A 17,373-nucleotide genomic window follows, 5' to 3' on the forward strand; every position below is an offset into this window, starting at 1 on the left:
TCGTTTAGTGATGGATTTTCATTAGGTAGCTGTTCTATGACCTTTCAGCAGTCCTCACTGGCATTGTCCCTTGCCAATTGTAAAATTAGATAATTTCTGAGTTCAGCATTAATTCTCCACAACATTTTGTAATCTCTCCATAAACTATAGATACGGTTCTTTGACTCCTTGTCTGATTTTGGAATATGTTTGGGTCAGGTTTGCCATGTTAGTTACTTTAAACAGTGCCTGCAGTCCCAATTCCTTTACGTGTGGCTAGTATTAATGAATGCAGCCTGGCTTGGAGTTGTGGATCCCTCATTAGTGGTAGACCTAATAGCTGAGAAACCCCTGCCTCATAATGTGAGTCCTCTTATGGAACCTATAAATTTTTTAACTTCTGTTTTTCAGTGCTGCTTTTCCAAGCAGATTTGAACACCATATATTGGATGGTTGTAAACATTAATTTGGCAAGCTGCTTTATATCAAAAGAAGTTACCTCTTCAGTGCCTAGGAATCATATTATATTAGCAATGGCAGTAGAACCCAAACTGTGCTTGGCCACTAGCTGATGCACTTCAGAAAGAGCTGACTGCTGCTGAAGGGTGTACTTGTCATGAGTAGTTCCATTGCATCTTATTACTGGATAAATGGCAACTGTCCCGTCCTCAGGCTCCCAGACCCCTGACATGGGTACGTCAATGAGTTCTGCCCCCTCATAGTCCCCTCTCGCAAGAGCTGATAGATTTACCTTTTGTCAGACGCCCACAGGATCAGGCAGGGCTGTTGGCAGTGCAGTGATGGTGGCAATATTGCAGTGTTTCCAGAGAGACAATGGCTCTGGCTTTCTTTGCTGGTATCCCTGCATCCCTTGCTGGTATACAATCCAGGGAGAACTCCAACTCTGTTAGGAATGGTGCACTTGGGACAGCCGCATCACTTCTGGGTATTGCATCTCCAGGAACTCCTGGTGTCCAGAAATTTCCTGGACCTGTCCCCAGAGGCTAGGTCAGAGGCACTGGCATGTGCCACAAAGGCTGGCTTGGAGGCAGAGCCACGCTCCACGGAGTCTGGGCCAAAGGTGGTCCTGGTGAACCTGTGCTAGCAGGGGGTGTCACGGGATGCTCTCCCAACATGGTGGCTCAGGGTGGCATTACGCAACATCTCAGAGTGGCAGCCGCGTGGTCTGCTATGCGGAGTGGGGCAGTGCAGGGTGCCCGCCCAAAGCAGCGGCATGGTCTAACCCAGCACTGCAGCCCAGGGCAGGTGGTGGGGGGATGGCCCTAGGGACCCTGTGACACTGCAGAATGGTCCGGGGTGCTTAGACATTATGGTGGCTCAGCCTGACCCGGGACATCAGCCGGAGCAGCCAGATGGTGACTCAGCCTGGCACAGCAGCTTGGAGCGGGCACTGTGGCTGTGTTCTCCGCTCCACCGCATGTTGGAGCTTCACCAGCACTGCTGTGCTGCTCAGGTGTGGCACCTCGTCCGCCGTGGTTTGGCTGCTCACCTGGCCCATGGTGCAGGCAGCCGCCAGGCTCTCGCTGCTCACCAGGATTTCGCCACTTCCTTTGGGGCTTTGCTGCCTGCCAGGATTCAGCTCTGCCGCTTGCCTTGGCTGTGCTGCCCGCCACCAGGGTTCTGCTGCTTGGGGCTGTTGTGCAATCTTGCACATGGCACCCATTCAGCATTGCGCAGGGCAGCCGTATCTCCATGCATCTTGGTTTTGATCTGCATTTATCAAGTTCAATATAAACTTCCAGGTCTTAGGATTTCAACTGCAATTTTGTTGCATTTGTATGCAGCATCCATTCTGCATCCAAGTATGTGTACCTAGCGTAGTCTCTTTGGTAGGTTTCAACCCCTGATTTTAGTATATAATGAAATCTAATAAAGTCTCTTCTTCATAATCTATATCCCATTCCCTCAGAAAATTAGTCTGTTGGTGGAGGGTTAAAAAAAATATAATTTCTAGATTGAGTAATGTGTAGGGGGAGGAAAGTAGAGAACGTACAACTGGAACTTGACGCAGCTAGCTGGGAACAAGCGTCAGCTTTTGTAAACAGCTCCATGCTATTGTTTTAACCAAATCAAGTGTGGATCAGGGTAGAAGCGTAGGTATGATTTAAGATAGTAACTAAGGAATAGGATAATCAGTATCTAGGGTGGGGGTTAGTTAACATGTGTATAATTTAAACTATAAAAATCACGAATCGACTCTGTATCCTTCGGACATCAGATTTGGGTGTATCATCACCCCGGTGTCCCGCGCGCTGGAATAAAGAACCACATATGATCGCCTCTGTGTGGTTATATGTTTTCCTACGCTAACATTTTTGGCGACCCAGATGGGACCTTGTGGGCGCAGCCAGGACCCCGCGACCCGATCACGCTCCAGCCGGCACCGGGTGATTTCTCAGGGAGCCCATCGGAGCCGCGACCCTCGCCGCTCACAACGACCCCTGGTAAGAGGTAAGGTTCTTTATTCTCTGGTCTGGGGGCCTGCCATTAAGACGCAGCGAAAGCTACGCTTGGTTGGGCAAAAAGAATTCCTGGTGGTATTGCCTAGGCAGCCGTCCGTCAGACATCGCGAAAGCGTTGCAGGTTCGGCATCTGTGGTTTTATGTATCTGTAATATGGAGAAACTAAAAGGGTTAAAAGAGGTTTTGGGCAGCAATAATGCCTCTATACCAAGTTCTTCTCCGTTGGGTTGTTTGTTGGCACATTGGAAAGAGGGGAACTTCGGTCAGGAATTACGAAAAGATAAGTTGATTGAATATTGTAATGTTCACTGGCCAAAATACGCTTTGCCTGAAAATCAGAGGTGGCCGAAAAACGGGTCTTTTGATGTGAAGGTTATTATGCAACTTAGATCGCTTTGTACACAAGATGGAAGGGTAGAACAATTACCATATATTGACTTATTTCTGTGCTTGCTTGAGAAACCGGTTTTGTGGCTTGACAAAATGAAAGCAATGAAGCTTGAGAATAATAAGTGTCTGGCTTGCATCCAAAATAAGCATTGTATGGAACATGCAGTTTTAAGTGAAATTTTAGGAGAAAAAAGAGATGAACTAGAATCGGAATTATTGGTATCTCCCATGGCTCCCGGAACCACCACGGCCCCCTCAACACCAAGTTCTACCCCGCTCACCCTGACCCCACCTGATTCTCTTACACCCCCCTCGCTCGCGCCAGCACAATATGTTTCACCCCCACCTTTGTCTGCTGAAGGTAATTATCCTCCTCTGCCTGTGCCAGCCGCTCCTCCGCTTGCCCCTCCTCCGCCTGCTCAGAGAACCCCCCCTTCTCCACATACACCTGCTCAAAGCTATCCTGCTCCCCCGCCCACACCCGCTGAAAGAAGATATACTGATCTTCAAGTAGACAGTGAGCAAAGAACTCAGCTTGCCTTTATTTTTCTGGGTCAGGCACAGGAAGATATTAAGAAAAAGCTACAGAAACTGGAAGGTGAAGAGTTAAGAAACTTAGATAAACTCCTAGAGGTTGCCTGGAAAGTTTATAATAACAGGGACAGAGAAATTGTCAAGAAACAGGGGCAAAGCCTTTTGGCAGTTTTACAGAGACAGGGGCGGGGACGTAGTAGAGGTGGTCGTGGCATTAATAGAGGTGGCTTTGGCAGAGATTCTGGTCATGGTAGATTAGGTCTGAATCAGTGTGCATATTGTCGGATGGAGGGACACTAGAAAAGGGAGTGTCCAAACCGGTTTAGCCAGAATGGTCAGCCTCAGTTAGACAGTATGTTTAATCAAAGTCGTGAGCATCAGCTGGATGGTGTAGCCAGGGTCATGGTTTTACATGAGAGAGAGCCAGGATCAAGGGAGCCCATGGTGACTTTGCATTTAAAAGGAAAAGACGTAGATTTTCTCATTGACACGGGGGCCACACATTCTGTACTAAATTATCTTGAGGGGCAAATCGGGAACAAGTCAGCAGCAGTCATTAGAGCCACAGGAAAGGAGGAAGTACGGCCATTCTTGCAACCCCTAGAATTGAGCTTTGAAGATAAGATCTTGACCCATGAATTCTTATACATGCCAGACTGCCCAACTCCGCTCTTAGGGCGCGATCTACTGGCAGCACTGGAGGCAGTAATTACTTTTGAGAATGGTGAACTCGTAATGAAAATTCCGGAGTCTAAGACAAGAAAGATTTTGATGATAAAAGAAAAACCAATTTCTAATATTCCTAAAGAAGTAGAAGATGCAGTAATTCCTTCTGTCTGAGAAACAGATGTACCTAGAAAATCTAAATTGGCACAACCAGTACATGTAGAGTTAAAAGAAGGAGCAAAGGCTGTACGAATCAAACAATACCCTATAAAACCAGAAGCACGACAGGGAATAGCAAAGACCATTGATAAATTTTTAAAATATCGAATTCTAGAGAAATGTAAATCAGAATACAACACCCCAATTTTCCCAGTGAAGAAACCCAATGGTGAGTATAGACTTGTACAGGATTTAAGAAGTATAAATGAAATAACAAAAGACATTCATCCAGTGGTTGCCAATCCCTATACATTGTTAGCATCCGTAAAAGAGATATATAAATGGTTTACTGTAATTGACTTAAAAGATGCTTTCTTCTGTATACCCCTTGACCAAGAAAGTAGGAAACTATTTGCCTTTGAGTGAGAACATCCAGAAAGTAGAAGAAAAACTCAGCTCACCTAGACTCAATTACCGATGAGGTACAAGGGGTCCCCCACTCTCTTTAGAAGTCAACTGGCAAAAGAACTGGAAATCTGGACCAGAGAAAAGCAAGTACCAAGAGACCAATATTTATTACTCCAGTATGTAGATGACATTTTGATTGCAACAGAGGAAGAAATGACCTGCATAAAGGTAACCATTGAGATCTTAAATTCATTAGGAATGAGAGAGTATAAGGTATCCAGAGAAAAAGCACAAATTGCCCAACAGACTGTGATTTACCTGGGATGTGAAATCTCACAAGAGCAGAGAAAACTGGGTACTAATTGTATTCAAGCTATCTGTGCTATTCCAGAGCCCCAGAATCTACACGAGCTGCAGATCTTCCTCGGAATGACAGGGTGGTGTCGCCTGTGGATCATGGACTATGGACTGATTGCAAAACCCTTGTACGAGGCTCAAAAGACGCAGCCGTTCACCTGGGGCAAACCACAGAAAGAGGCCTTCCAGAAATTAAAGGAAGCACTGACAACTGCTCCTGCTTTGGGGTTACCTGATCTGTCTAAAGACTTTCAGCTGTACGTGCATGAAAGGCAGCGACTGGCACTGAGAGTCCTGACCCAACGACTGGGAAGCTAGAAAAGGCCGGTAGGTTACTTTTCCAAACAACTCGACAACGTAAGTGCCGGATGGCCTTCATGTCTGCGGGCAGTGGCAGCTACCGTGCTGCTGATACAGGAAGCCAGGAAGCTCACAATAGGAAGACACATAGATGTCTATGTGCCACACATGGTAACTACAGTCCTGGAACAAAAGGGGGGCCATTGGCTCTCTCCAAGCCGCATGATGAAGTTTCAAGTAACCCTGACTGAGCAGGATGATGTTGCACTAAAAACAACTAACCTCTTGAATCCAGCTCTATTTCTAGGTGCCACAGCTGAGGAAGGTCCATTAGAGCATGACTGTCTAGAAGTCATCGAGCACACTTATTCAGCAAGAACAGATCTGAAGGATGTCCCCCTGGAGCAACCAGAGTGAGAACTCTTTACAGATAGAAGCAGCTTCATAGAGAACGGAGCCAGATACGCAAGATATGCGGTAACTACAATTAATGTAATAATAGAAGCAAAATCACTACCACCTAACACGTCTGCACAAAAGGCAGAACTAATCGCATTAACCAGAGCACTCGAGCTGAGTGAAGAGAAGACAGTAAATATTTAGACTGACTCCAAATATGCCTTTAGAGTAGTGCATGTACACGGAGCTTTATAGAAAAAAAGAGGACTGCTGTCCTCCCAAGGGACAAATATTAAACATCAAGATGCAGTCCTACAATTGATAGATGCAGTACAAAAACCTGAACAAGTAGCAATCATGCACTGCAAGGCACATCAATCAGGCAACTCCAAAATTTGTGAAGGAAATCGAAAAGCAGATTAAGCAGCCCGTCAGGTAGCGCGAGAAGTGCTAAAAACAATAGCATTGATACCATCAAGACTTAATATCTCTCAATTTAATTTGCCTCCGAAGCCAAACTATACAATCGAAGATGACAGACTAGCACAACTGCTGAAGGCACAGAAGAACGCAGAAGGGTAGTATGTAACCGCACAAGGGCAAATAGTGGTACCTCCTTTAGTAATGAGAGAAATTTTACAGGTAAAACATAATGAGTGTCACTGGGGTGCAGAGGCGTTGGTAAAGTGGCTAAGACAATACCTAATCTCAGTACGGATGCAAACAATGGCCAAGTCAGTAATGTCTAAATGTGAAATCTGTCTGAAAAACAATCCCGAGCTAGACGACAGGCACAGTTAGGCAGAATTCGGATAGGAATAGAACCAGGAAACTATTGGCAAGTAGATTTTGCAGAACTGCCAAAAACTCAGAGATACAAATACCTGTTAGTAGGGGTTGACACGTTTTCTAGATAGCCAGAAGCCCTTCCCTGTCGCACAAACCAAGCAAAAGAAACAGTTAAGTGGTTATTACAAGAGATCATTCCCAGGTTTAGGGTGCCCCTAAGGATATCATCAGACAGAGGCCCACACTTCATAGCCACGGTGGTACAAGAGGTAAGCAAGTTATTAGGATTATCTTGAGACCTCCACACACCATGGAGACCCCAGTCAAGTGGGCAAGTAGAAAGAATGAACCAGACACTGAAGAGGCAGATCAGTAAAATATGCCAGGAAGCCAAACTGCAGTGGCCACAGGCTTTGCCGATAGCATTGCTGAGGGTTCAGATAAAGCCTAGGAGTGAGATGTCAGTTAGTCCTTATGAAATATTGTATGGGAAACCATATGAATCTCCTAACCCCAATCCAAATGTTCATGTCACAGGGAAACAAGATGTGTATAATTATGTTCTGTCCCTCGGGAAAACTCTAGCTCGGCTCCGAAGTGTTCTCGTGTAGAACAGACCACTGGCCCTGGAGAATCCAGTCCACAATATCGAACCAAGAGATAAGGTATACATCAAAACCTGGAACGAAGAACCACTAAAAGAGAAGTAGACTAGTCCCCATCAGGTACTGCTAACCACCTTTACAGCAGTCAAAGTGGCTAGAGTGGAACCCTAGATACACTACACACGTGTAAAGAAAGTCCCTCGTGGAGTCCAGTCGTGGGCTGTAGAAACTTTTAGACCAACAAAGCTAAAGCTGAAACGTCTGTAACTGTTCAAATGGTATTAGTAACTGTGCTCATGCTCTTCCTGTGGGTAATATTAATTTCATAGATACTAATGTCACCAGTAAGGATTGCTGTTACTTTAAGATATGGGATACAGAAGGGTCAACTAACAACTCTTCATTCTAGAATGAAGAGAGAGATACAGGCAAAAACACAAGTAATAGAAATTTCTAATGAAATTCAGGCTGAGAATGTAATGATTAGATTAGTCAGAGACTTTGCCAAAATGCATAATACCAGCAGAATAACGGCCTGTCTGCCAATACCAAAGGCAGCAGGGGACCCAGTAAGCTGGGGAATAATAACATCAAAATTACCTGAAATAGGAAGAAACAAAACAATTAACTGTAAACAAGTACCAGAGTCAAGGGTGGTGGTCAGAGAATACTAGAAGATAACAGAAGATTCCTATATGCAACCCATGAGAAAGTCAGAGTGCATTCTTAGTAATAGCAAATTGGGACAAATCATAGAGTGGTGAGTTAAAGACCAAGACCTTGCAAAATGGCAATGTTGGTTTCTACGCTATCAAAAGATCAAGGACAACACTACAGAAAGTGTTGTGGTGTAGAAATGTGAAGAGAAAGATTAGAAAAGACTAGAACCTTGGGACAGTGCATGGTCTGTGAACATCCTCCAGAAATTCCAATATATAGAAAGCACACCCTGGTGCATTAAATAGAAAAGCTCTGAAAATGAGACAGATCCCACAGTGACAAATACTGATACTAGCAGTCAGAAAGAAGCAAATAAGGTAAGTTAGTAGGTACGTAAGAAAATTTATGATTGCACCTCTGACAATCTAGAGATAAAACAGTGGTCACCATTGGCAATAGCCTTACGAATTAGTTGTGCCTGCAGGAAAATTAAACACAAACAAAGCAAAATAGATTCTAAGATTATAGTAAGATGTAACAAGAGTACAATTCGAAGTCCAGGACCATTTGTATGGGCAATGAGTAATGGCACATAGACAACACACTTGCCTATAGACGGGGAGGTAAGAGAAATCACCCTGGGCCTTCCCACTTTATGTCCAGTTTAGAAGAAATCCCCATTTAACAAGAGCAGTGAGGCCTTGCAAATAAAAGCAAAGCGAGACGTCTCAGAAGACAAGAACCCAGATGACACTTAGAAAGAACCCTCTAGTAAAGTAAAGATTAGGTAGGCCCTAGAATCCTTGTTTAGTCCCATTGCAAATTATCGAAATAGAGAAATGCTATATAGACTCACAAGTCAAGTAGACAGATTAGCAAGAATCACACGAGAGGGATTTAAGGAACTCAATGTGCAATTACAGGCCACCACCAAAATGACCCTGCAAAATCGTTTAGCTTTAAATATGTTACTTTTAAAAGAACACGGAGTGTGTAGATATTTAAAAGGACAAATCGACCATTGCTGCATCCACATCCCAAATGTAACTACAAATGTAGAACATGACATCAGTCAGTTAAAACAAATAGAGCATGAGGCACAAAAAGAACAAAAAGATTTAGCTACTAGCTAGTTAGGTAAAATCTTTGAAAGATTAGGATAAAATGTGAGTTCATAGATAAAGTCTATCCTTGAAAATCTGATAATTTTACTGATTATATTTTTAGTAATTTAGTTAGTTTACAGAATCCTGAAGAGAGAGATACAGAAAAAGGCATCTTGAAACAGGACCATAATGAAAGCATTAGCACAGAACCCAGCACCTTCAGTCCGCAACAACATCCCGGACAAAGCCTATGACAACAGAGGATTTGAAAATGAACATCCAGTATGAACTCTGAAGCCTAATAGACTGTATTAAGTGAAAGCATTTACACTTAGTATATTAGAGTGAAAATACTTTCAAAGGAGAGAATGTTGGTGGAGGGTTAAAAAAAATATAATTTCTAGATTGAGTAATGTGTAGGGGGAGGAAAGTAGAGAACGTACAACTGGAACTTGACGCAGCTAGCTGGGAACAAGCGTCAGCTTTTGTAAACAGCTCCATGCTATTGTTTTAACCAAATCAAGTGTGGATCAGGGTAGAAGCGTAGGTATGATTTAAGATAGTAACTAAGGAATAGGATAATCAGTATCTAGGGGTGGGGGTTAGTTAACATGTGTATAATTTAAACTATAAAAATCACGAATCGACTCTGTATCCTTCGGACATCAGATTTGAGTGTATCATCACCCCGGTGTCCCGCGCGCTGGAATAAAGAACCGCATATGATCGCCTCTGTGTAGTTATATGTTTTCCTACGCTAACAAGTCCATACCTTCATTGCTGAGTATTCCTCCATGCAGATGAATCCACCCATGCCTTCTACTGGGTTTTTCTTCTTTTTAAAGGGGGTATATACAAAAGAGAATCTGGACACTTGCAGCTTTCCACGACAAAACAGCTCTTCTCGTATATTTTGGATGGCTCTGCTCACACACCTTTTAATTATTTCCAGCTTTTTGCTGGTTTGCGGCTCTTCATGCACACTTTTTCTGTCTCCCCTCATTCTGCTCAGTGGGTGGCGGTTGTCATCACATTGGAATCACCAGACATTACCTTATGGGTCATTGCTCACAGACAGAGACAACACGAACTCACCAAGGTCCATCAACAAACAGCAATGAGTTTAACATGGCTGCTGTTTTTACAGGGAGTTTGAATCTCCCAGGTTTAGATAGCTGGTTGGTTGGGATCTCTCTCTGCTCAGATCTCTGGCTGGCAGTGTGTCTGCATCCAAGCTTGAACAGGGTTGGCTGAGGTCTGTTTGAGTTCATTGTTCATCTGGGGGCTTGTTCTGCCTCTTTTTAAAATGAGCTATGTTAGCAGAATTGAATTTATTATGGCCAGATTTACCTTGTCCAGTTACACACCAGCTGTACTGTGACACAGTGGGTCAAAACACGAGGGACATAGAAACTACTGGAAACTGGGCACATGGCACTTCCCCTCTGCTTTCCAGTTCATACAGTTCTTACATCCCTCTGACAGTAATATATAAATCCCTCCAGGTGGCCCATCAGATGAGGCTGTCTGCCTGTTATCTGCAGTTTGCTCTTTTCCCATTCTCTCCAGAAGGAAACGGAGAATACTGAGTACACTACGTTATTTTGAAATATTTCTGTTGGATCACTAAATTTTATGCTTTACATATGCTGCTGCTATCAGCTAGATTTCAGATTTTAAAAAACAGGTTTTTAATAGATATCACTCTGTAACAGGTACTCATTCATAGTGCTAACTCGTCAGGTAAATCTGGGGCTGCAGGATGAAAAGACATAGATGGAAGGCTGTGTGAAAAGGAGGAAGCAACAGAATGGGAATTCCAACAAAGCGTGAGGGGTATTGAGGGAAGAGTACAAGTAGGGCCATGGGGAAGCAGTGAGTGATGCTGGAGAAGTCAGCACATGTGTATGCATAAAAAGTGCTCTCACACCAGGGCTGAAACACAACCCTGTCCCAAACTTACCTATCTTTTTTTTCATTGCATTTTGTTTTAGCCTCTGCATCCTGCCATGATGTACCAGAATCCCATATGAACAACAGAGAAATCCTGTCTCCCTCTTTTTTTTTTTTTTTTTTTTTTTTTTTAATAAGCCTTTCCTTTCATATAGATACTCCTTCATGTCTTCATTTAAATGCTGACTGCTCTTCAAACTGTTTCCCAGCATGAACTGGTAACTAGGTCAGTCTTTTTTAGCACCTAATTCTTTTACCAAATACTGAAAAAATACATCAGGGTATTCAAAGTACATGAGGGGTGTGGATTTGCATAGTCAGCATTCAGGTTCCCCCAAGCCTCATTCTAGAATAATGGCCCTGGATTGCTCTTCAGTGACAGAACCCATTACTGCATGGAGGAAAAGTAAAACTGCTTTCCAAAGATCCCAAGGGTAGAGACTGTGGGAAGCATGTGCAATGTTTTTTCAAGGAATGTATTCACAGCAATTTTTTTTTTCTTTTATGAGTAATATGCTAGAAGGAATTGTAAGTAACAATACAAAATTAAATTTGGTGAATGTGCTGAGGGGTAATCCTCAGAGAAACCTTATCTATCTTGAGTATTCAAACACATCAAATTGCTGGGCATGATGGCAATTACTGCACTGCATATATTCAATTTGCTCTTGTATATACAATATTATCTTCCGCAAGGAACGGCAAACTGCAGAACATATTTCACTAAACACTATTCTGAGTAAACAGAAATGGCTTGAGTGTGCAGTTCTGTGCATAATAATGTACCAATGAAATATTGCTCTGACAGAGCTGCTGAGTGTCAGAGAGATCACATCCAATGAGAACTTCAGTGTTAGGAGGTTCTTCTTTAGAGGCTGGGAGAGACAGTCTCTAGTAGTTCTGGTATTTCCTAACCTGGGGTGAGAATGCAGCTGTTCCTTTTGTTCAGGTAAATTAAAGGAAAAAATGAAGGCAGTTCCATTATTCTTGTAGGGACTATGTTAAAAATGCAGAGACAGCCCAATCCACCCATATATAACCATACTGAGGCATGTATACATATGCACGTGTGTGTACATATATACATACATATATATATATATATATATATACACATATATATGACTAAAATCCTGTGTCCCCTTATATTTCAGATGAACGCCCCACCATGCTGAAGGTTGCGTAAGCCCCCCCTTTTTATGTGACTTTTTACAGGAACACACTGTTAGCTATCAGCCAAATATACGGAGCAAGGTGGAAATTATCTGCTGTATTACCATTGGAGAAGCTGCAGTAAAGAACCAGTATTCAGGCCTGGAGCAGAACAGGGATATTTTGTATAAATTCTTGTCAGAACATGCTGATTCATCAAAATGAAGCTTTTTGCAGAAAAAGGGTAGCTCCCCTAGCATTTTCCTTTGGTATAACATGTCAGCTTCTTTTCAATTAAAATGTTTTATTTAAGAGGTCAAGATGGCCTTTCTGGTTTAGAGCAGAAAGTAAATTATAGTTTAAAAATGAGAAAAAAAAGTAACACATCTCTTTAAAAATCCAGTATTTTGGAAAATTCAGGAAAGATCCATTCACTCATCCAACTGAACACGTGGAAAACCCAAATATCAGCATCTGTCTCACTTGAGGTGGGATTCTTTGCAACTACTATTACCAGTTTTCATGATGTTACTAAAATTTTTTTCTTACTCAACTGCACATGTCTCTCTAGTCATAATAGTCTTCTGCCTGTTTTTTACCAGGACACCTTCCTCTCAGCAGAAGTTCTGCACTGTATGCAGTGACATTTCCAGCTCTTATTCAAGAGCATAAGCATTATGAGCATCATGCCCCCTTTTAAATGGCACCCAAGTATTAAGGAAAGAAAACACCCACAAAATGTGTACATACGTCTTTAGTTGCGTGTCTTTTTCTCTTAGATTCCTCCCCTTGAGCACCTCATGAATGTTATGTTGGAAGTCTTTTGTACAAAATTCTCTACCAATACAAATGAGCTAAAACTCATTGTAATCAAGTCATCTGTAGTTCTTTATATCAGTAAAGAATTTTTTCTGGTTTATAATTTTTTTTTAAAGGTGCCTCTTCCTACTGCTGCTATCCAAGCTTCCAGGAGTGAAACCACGCCCCCTGCCCTTTTTGATGCTGCTTCACTGTGGAGGCCAGAAAGCCAAGGACTGAGTCATGGAAGAGCCACCAGTTTTAATTTTTAATTGCAGTGCAGGGAACTGAGAACACCTGCAAAGTCAGGGGGTGCAATGTGTGAGAGGCTCAATTTCAGCTAACGTGGACTGGGGAGGTGTAGTATGACATTTCCAGCAAACAGCAGAGTAACCTTCATCTGAAGAGACAATAACTTCTTGACACACTCTAACTCAATCACTTATGATTATCTGACTCTACCCTTGAGCAATAAAGACAAAAAGCTCTTTCTAAATTTACTTAAAGTCCACGTAAAAAGGTTGCACCAGTTCAGTTAAATTAATTTAAAACCTGATTATTTAAATCGGTGCCACTTCTGTGTGCAGACATAATCTAAGTGTTATGCTTTGTGGATGTAGTGAGCCCTACTCAAGGAACGGAAATGGCTAATTTTCTTCACAATCACCCTTCTCTGGGACTGAGAAAGGAGTTATGAAAGACTAAAATTTGGTTTTCTCTGACACTTTCCTATTCAAGATATTCCAAAGAGCTTTTTAGTAATAAGCTGGATTCTGGTGCTGCAGAGGACATGGACAGACACAGAGGCTGGTAATTCAACAGCAATGGCTCCAAAAGAGCTATGAAGGTTAAAGTCTCTATTACTAAAATAGAGACTGCTGGCAATCTGCCTTAGAAGTCTCTTCTCTAGGACACCCCTGTAGATGGCCTCCATCCTTATGAGCCTGAATTGCCATCTGACTCCAGATGCTATTGCAATATTCATGTCACTCTTCAGGAAGCTGTGCAGCAAACTTACATGCATGGAATGGGTTCTGGGACATTAAAGGAGGATGCTGTGAAGGTGGCCAAGAATAGAGCACTCCTGGGGAGAAGCACACAGAGAGACAGAAGCCAAGAGACCAACTAACATTGCTGGGGGCAAGTGAATATGTTATATTTTTACCAAATTCAAACTGCATTGAAGGAATTTAAAACCTTTTTTCTTGGGCTGCCTCAGTGCCTGGCAGCTAGACAGAGACTGAAAGCTGCTGCTGGGTATATAAGCAGTCAGAACCAGCCTGCAGTTGTCACAGACAAACACAAACACCATTGCATCACCTGGAGGCATCCCAATTAAATGGACTTATCATCTTCACCAAGCCAAAGCTATCACTATTAAATGTCATTAGGCTTAAATTAGGTTTGCTCCAAGAGATGTCCTGAATAAACAAATTTCCTGATTAAATTCAAGTGGCATGTACTTTAATAAACTTTGTTACCACACTCTTGCACTTTTCCTAATTTTATAGTTTCCTTGACTCTGACTTTCTGGTTGTCATAGTGTTCAACCCATGGTTAAAGCTTTAAGTGCAAAAGCTCTGCATATACAAGTCCTTTTATTTTTGCAATGTCATTTTCAGATTTTATTAAAGGGAAGAGAGCTTGTTTCAAAAATCAAGTCCTTGATAATATAGGAAAAATGGTGTATGTAAAGCTAAAGCTAACAGTTGATTAGGGAATCAACTGAAATATTCTGGAGGCTGCAAGGTATTGAAGGGATGAGTGCAGATTGTGTAGAATCAATCACTAAAAAAAGAGTTACTTTTAAGCCTCCTGCCAGAAATCCTGCTCATTCCCTCACAACTAGACTGGGATGAGCTGAGCGTGGCTTTTCTCTGTATGGACATTCAAGGATGGCCAGTGTGACTTCTCTGCTCCACTCTGATCCTTTCCTTTCCCTTCACCTACCTCTGGTTGCAAATTGCTGAACAAGAACTTGAAAACTGCTGGCATTCAACCATTGAAACTGTATGGATTTAAAGTGTTTCAGCTGATGGCTTGAAAACATTAAAACAAATGTCTTGGTTTGAAGGACAGGTGTCTGCCAAGGAAGGCCGGAACCTCTGAATTATTATTGCTTTGAAATTAGGGGCTTTCAGGCAAAGATATGGAAAAAGGAACAACAGTTCTTTACCAGTATGTATAACAAGCAAACACACAGAACCAGAAACCCAGTGACAGCCTTCTCTCAGCTGCAGGCACTTATCCTTTGGTGCAGTTATGATCACAGCCAGCAGGGAGTGCTGATGGCTCCGGCAGGGCTGGTGTAATGATTACTCCACACCTGCAGGGATGCTGTAGCTGCATCTCCTTCGCAGTAATGGCATGAGGAGGGAGTGGAGCAGAGCCCAGCCCCTCACCATCTGGCCAAAATCTCACCCTTCCCAAGAGAAAACCCCCCAGGTGATGGAGTAGCCAGCTCCATCCTTCCCCCTTCCCCCACCTTGTCACAATGCGGCTCACTGCGACCCCGAGTCTGGTCCAGCTGGGGGAGCGTGGCAAAAATAGAGGGACAGTGTTGCCATGAGTTTTTCCCAGTTTTGCTGAGCGTTCATATTAAAGGAGAAGTTCGTACCTTCTCACGCTCTTTTAATGTAAACATCAGCTATGTTCTATAAACATAGCCATTGTTTTTACATTCCCTGCTGGGACAAACAAGACTGTGTGACAGTGCTCTTCACCAATGTGGTGTGGAGGTGGGAATTCCTTCCTCCAATCCACAGGCCTCATAGAAAAAGTATAAAAGTAGGTTTTTGTAAATAAACCAAGTCTCCTGACCTGCATGCTCTGATGCACCCAGATCTGTGTCCCCAGTCTGTTTTCTGGCTAGGCCTCCACGGTGATAGGACAGGAATAATGGAGTTGCCCAAAAAATAAAGAACTTTAATAGTGAAAATATCAAACACAGAAGTTGACAATGTGAGGGGCAAGATCCAAAGGCCAAGGGGCCTGGTGAATGTAAAAATATATAGGGGTATTCTGAGGGCAGGGGTCCAATCACGAACGTGGAACATGACCTTATATGTGACAACCAACCCAAAGCAACTGAGAACAAGCACCAGAACCATGGCTTATTATGGGATAATTCCATTAGCATACCAACTCCCATGGCTACACTCTTCTCACCACAACCTGACTAGGTATCTCCCTTTCAGTAACCCACTTCCCTTGGTCGCAGGTTGAAGCCTCCTGCATAAGGCACTGAGGCTAAACCACTGCTCATCCCAGCTAGTTCGGTTCCCACACCACTTTGGCCATTTCTTTTGTCTCTTTTAACTGCCAGTTGTTATTGTCTCTTAGCAAGAAAATTCCATGAGAGAAAAAAACAAAAGGAAAAATCCTAACCCCCAGCAACAAATATAAAAATCAGGTCTTTCTAAAAAAGAGGTTTCTGTCAAGAAACTGGAAAATAAAAACTTTTCTCTAACCGTACAAGAGGACAGAGTTTGGGAATAAGACTCAGGGCAACACAAGAGCTTTGTGGGAAGCAGCCAGATTGACAGACGGCTTATTACAGGCCAAGGTAACTCATCATAATGTTTTTTCTCACTCTTTTTGTACAAGATACCCTACTACTAGCTCCAGAACACTTCATTGATGAATCCATGAACATAGTTCTGGTGCCTGATCAGCTCTAGCTCATGGTAACGCTCTTCTGTCCTGTACACATGTTAACATCCCAGTGACAGGACACAGCCTGGAAGTGCACAAACATCTGGGGAGGAAGAAAACAAGTTCTGATGTTCAAAGATTATTGGCAGTCCTGCCACCCTGAATAAGTTACCTGAAACTAAGAAAGTGTGCAAGTAGAGATAAGGAAAAAGAGTCAACAATTAGGGTGGTTAAGCATCAGAACAGATCTTCCAGAGGGACTGTGCAATCTCCATCCTGGCAAATTTGCAGACTCTGGACTGCAATCCCAGGCAACCTGCTGCTCTGAGCAGTTATATGATGGAGCTGCTCACAAGGATCACCTTTGGACCCTACTTTTACACTGCATGAGGCCCAGCTCAGCTCCTCCAAGGAATGGAAGGTGAATACAGAAAACACCTATGTCTCTTCTCTAAGCAGTCCTGGGAAAGTCCTTTGGATGTGCCAGGCAAAGGCTGAATAAGTCAGCAGCCGTTCATCCATGCAGCTCAATAAAGACACTGAACAGCTCTGTTGCTGCTCATTGTTGCTGTCTGAGTGGCATTTGAAGAAATAAAGAAAATGAGACTGCCATTATGCATTGAAAAACTGAATAATTAAAATTGCCTCCATCATAGCTCTCTTTTATCATAGATTTTATTCACATAGCATTTCCCCTTTTACAGACTGAGAAAGTAAGGCATAAAAAAGCTTTGCATTTGGGCACAGCGTTACCTAGAGCAAGGAACTGAGTTTCAGCTGCCTCACCCCTAATCAGGTAACTGGTGAAACTCAAAAAAATTTAAAGGTGATCTAAGTAAAAAACCCTTATTTTCTTGACTCCAGCTACCATAGCAGTTGCTTAGGCTGGCTTAAAGAGAAAGTACATACATTGCTTTTGTCAGGGATCCTGAAAATATGCTCTGTGTCACCCCTATATATAGAGGATTCTTGCCTGGACTG

Source organism: Prinia subflava, chromosome 4, assembly GCF_021018805.1.
Source record: "Prinia subflava isolate CZ2003 ecotype Zambia chromosome 4, Cam_Psub_1.2, whole genome shotgun sequence".
Taxonomy (NCBI): Eukaryota; Metazoa; Chordata; class Aves; order Passeriformes; family Cisticolidae; genus Prinia; species Prinia subflava.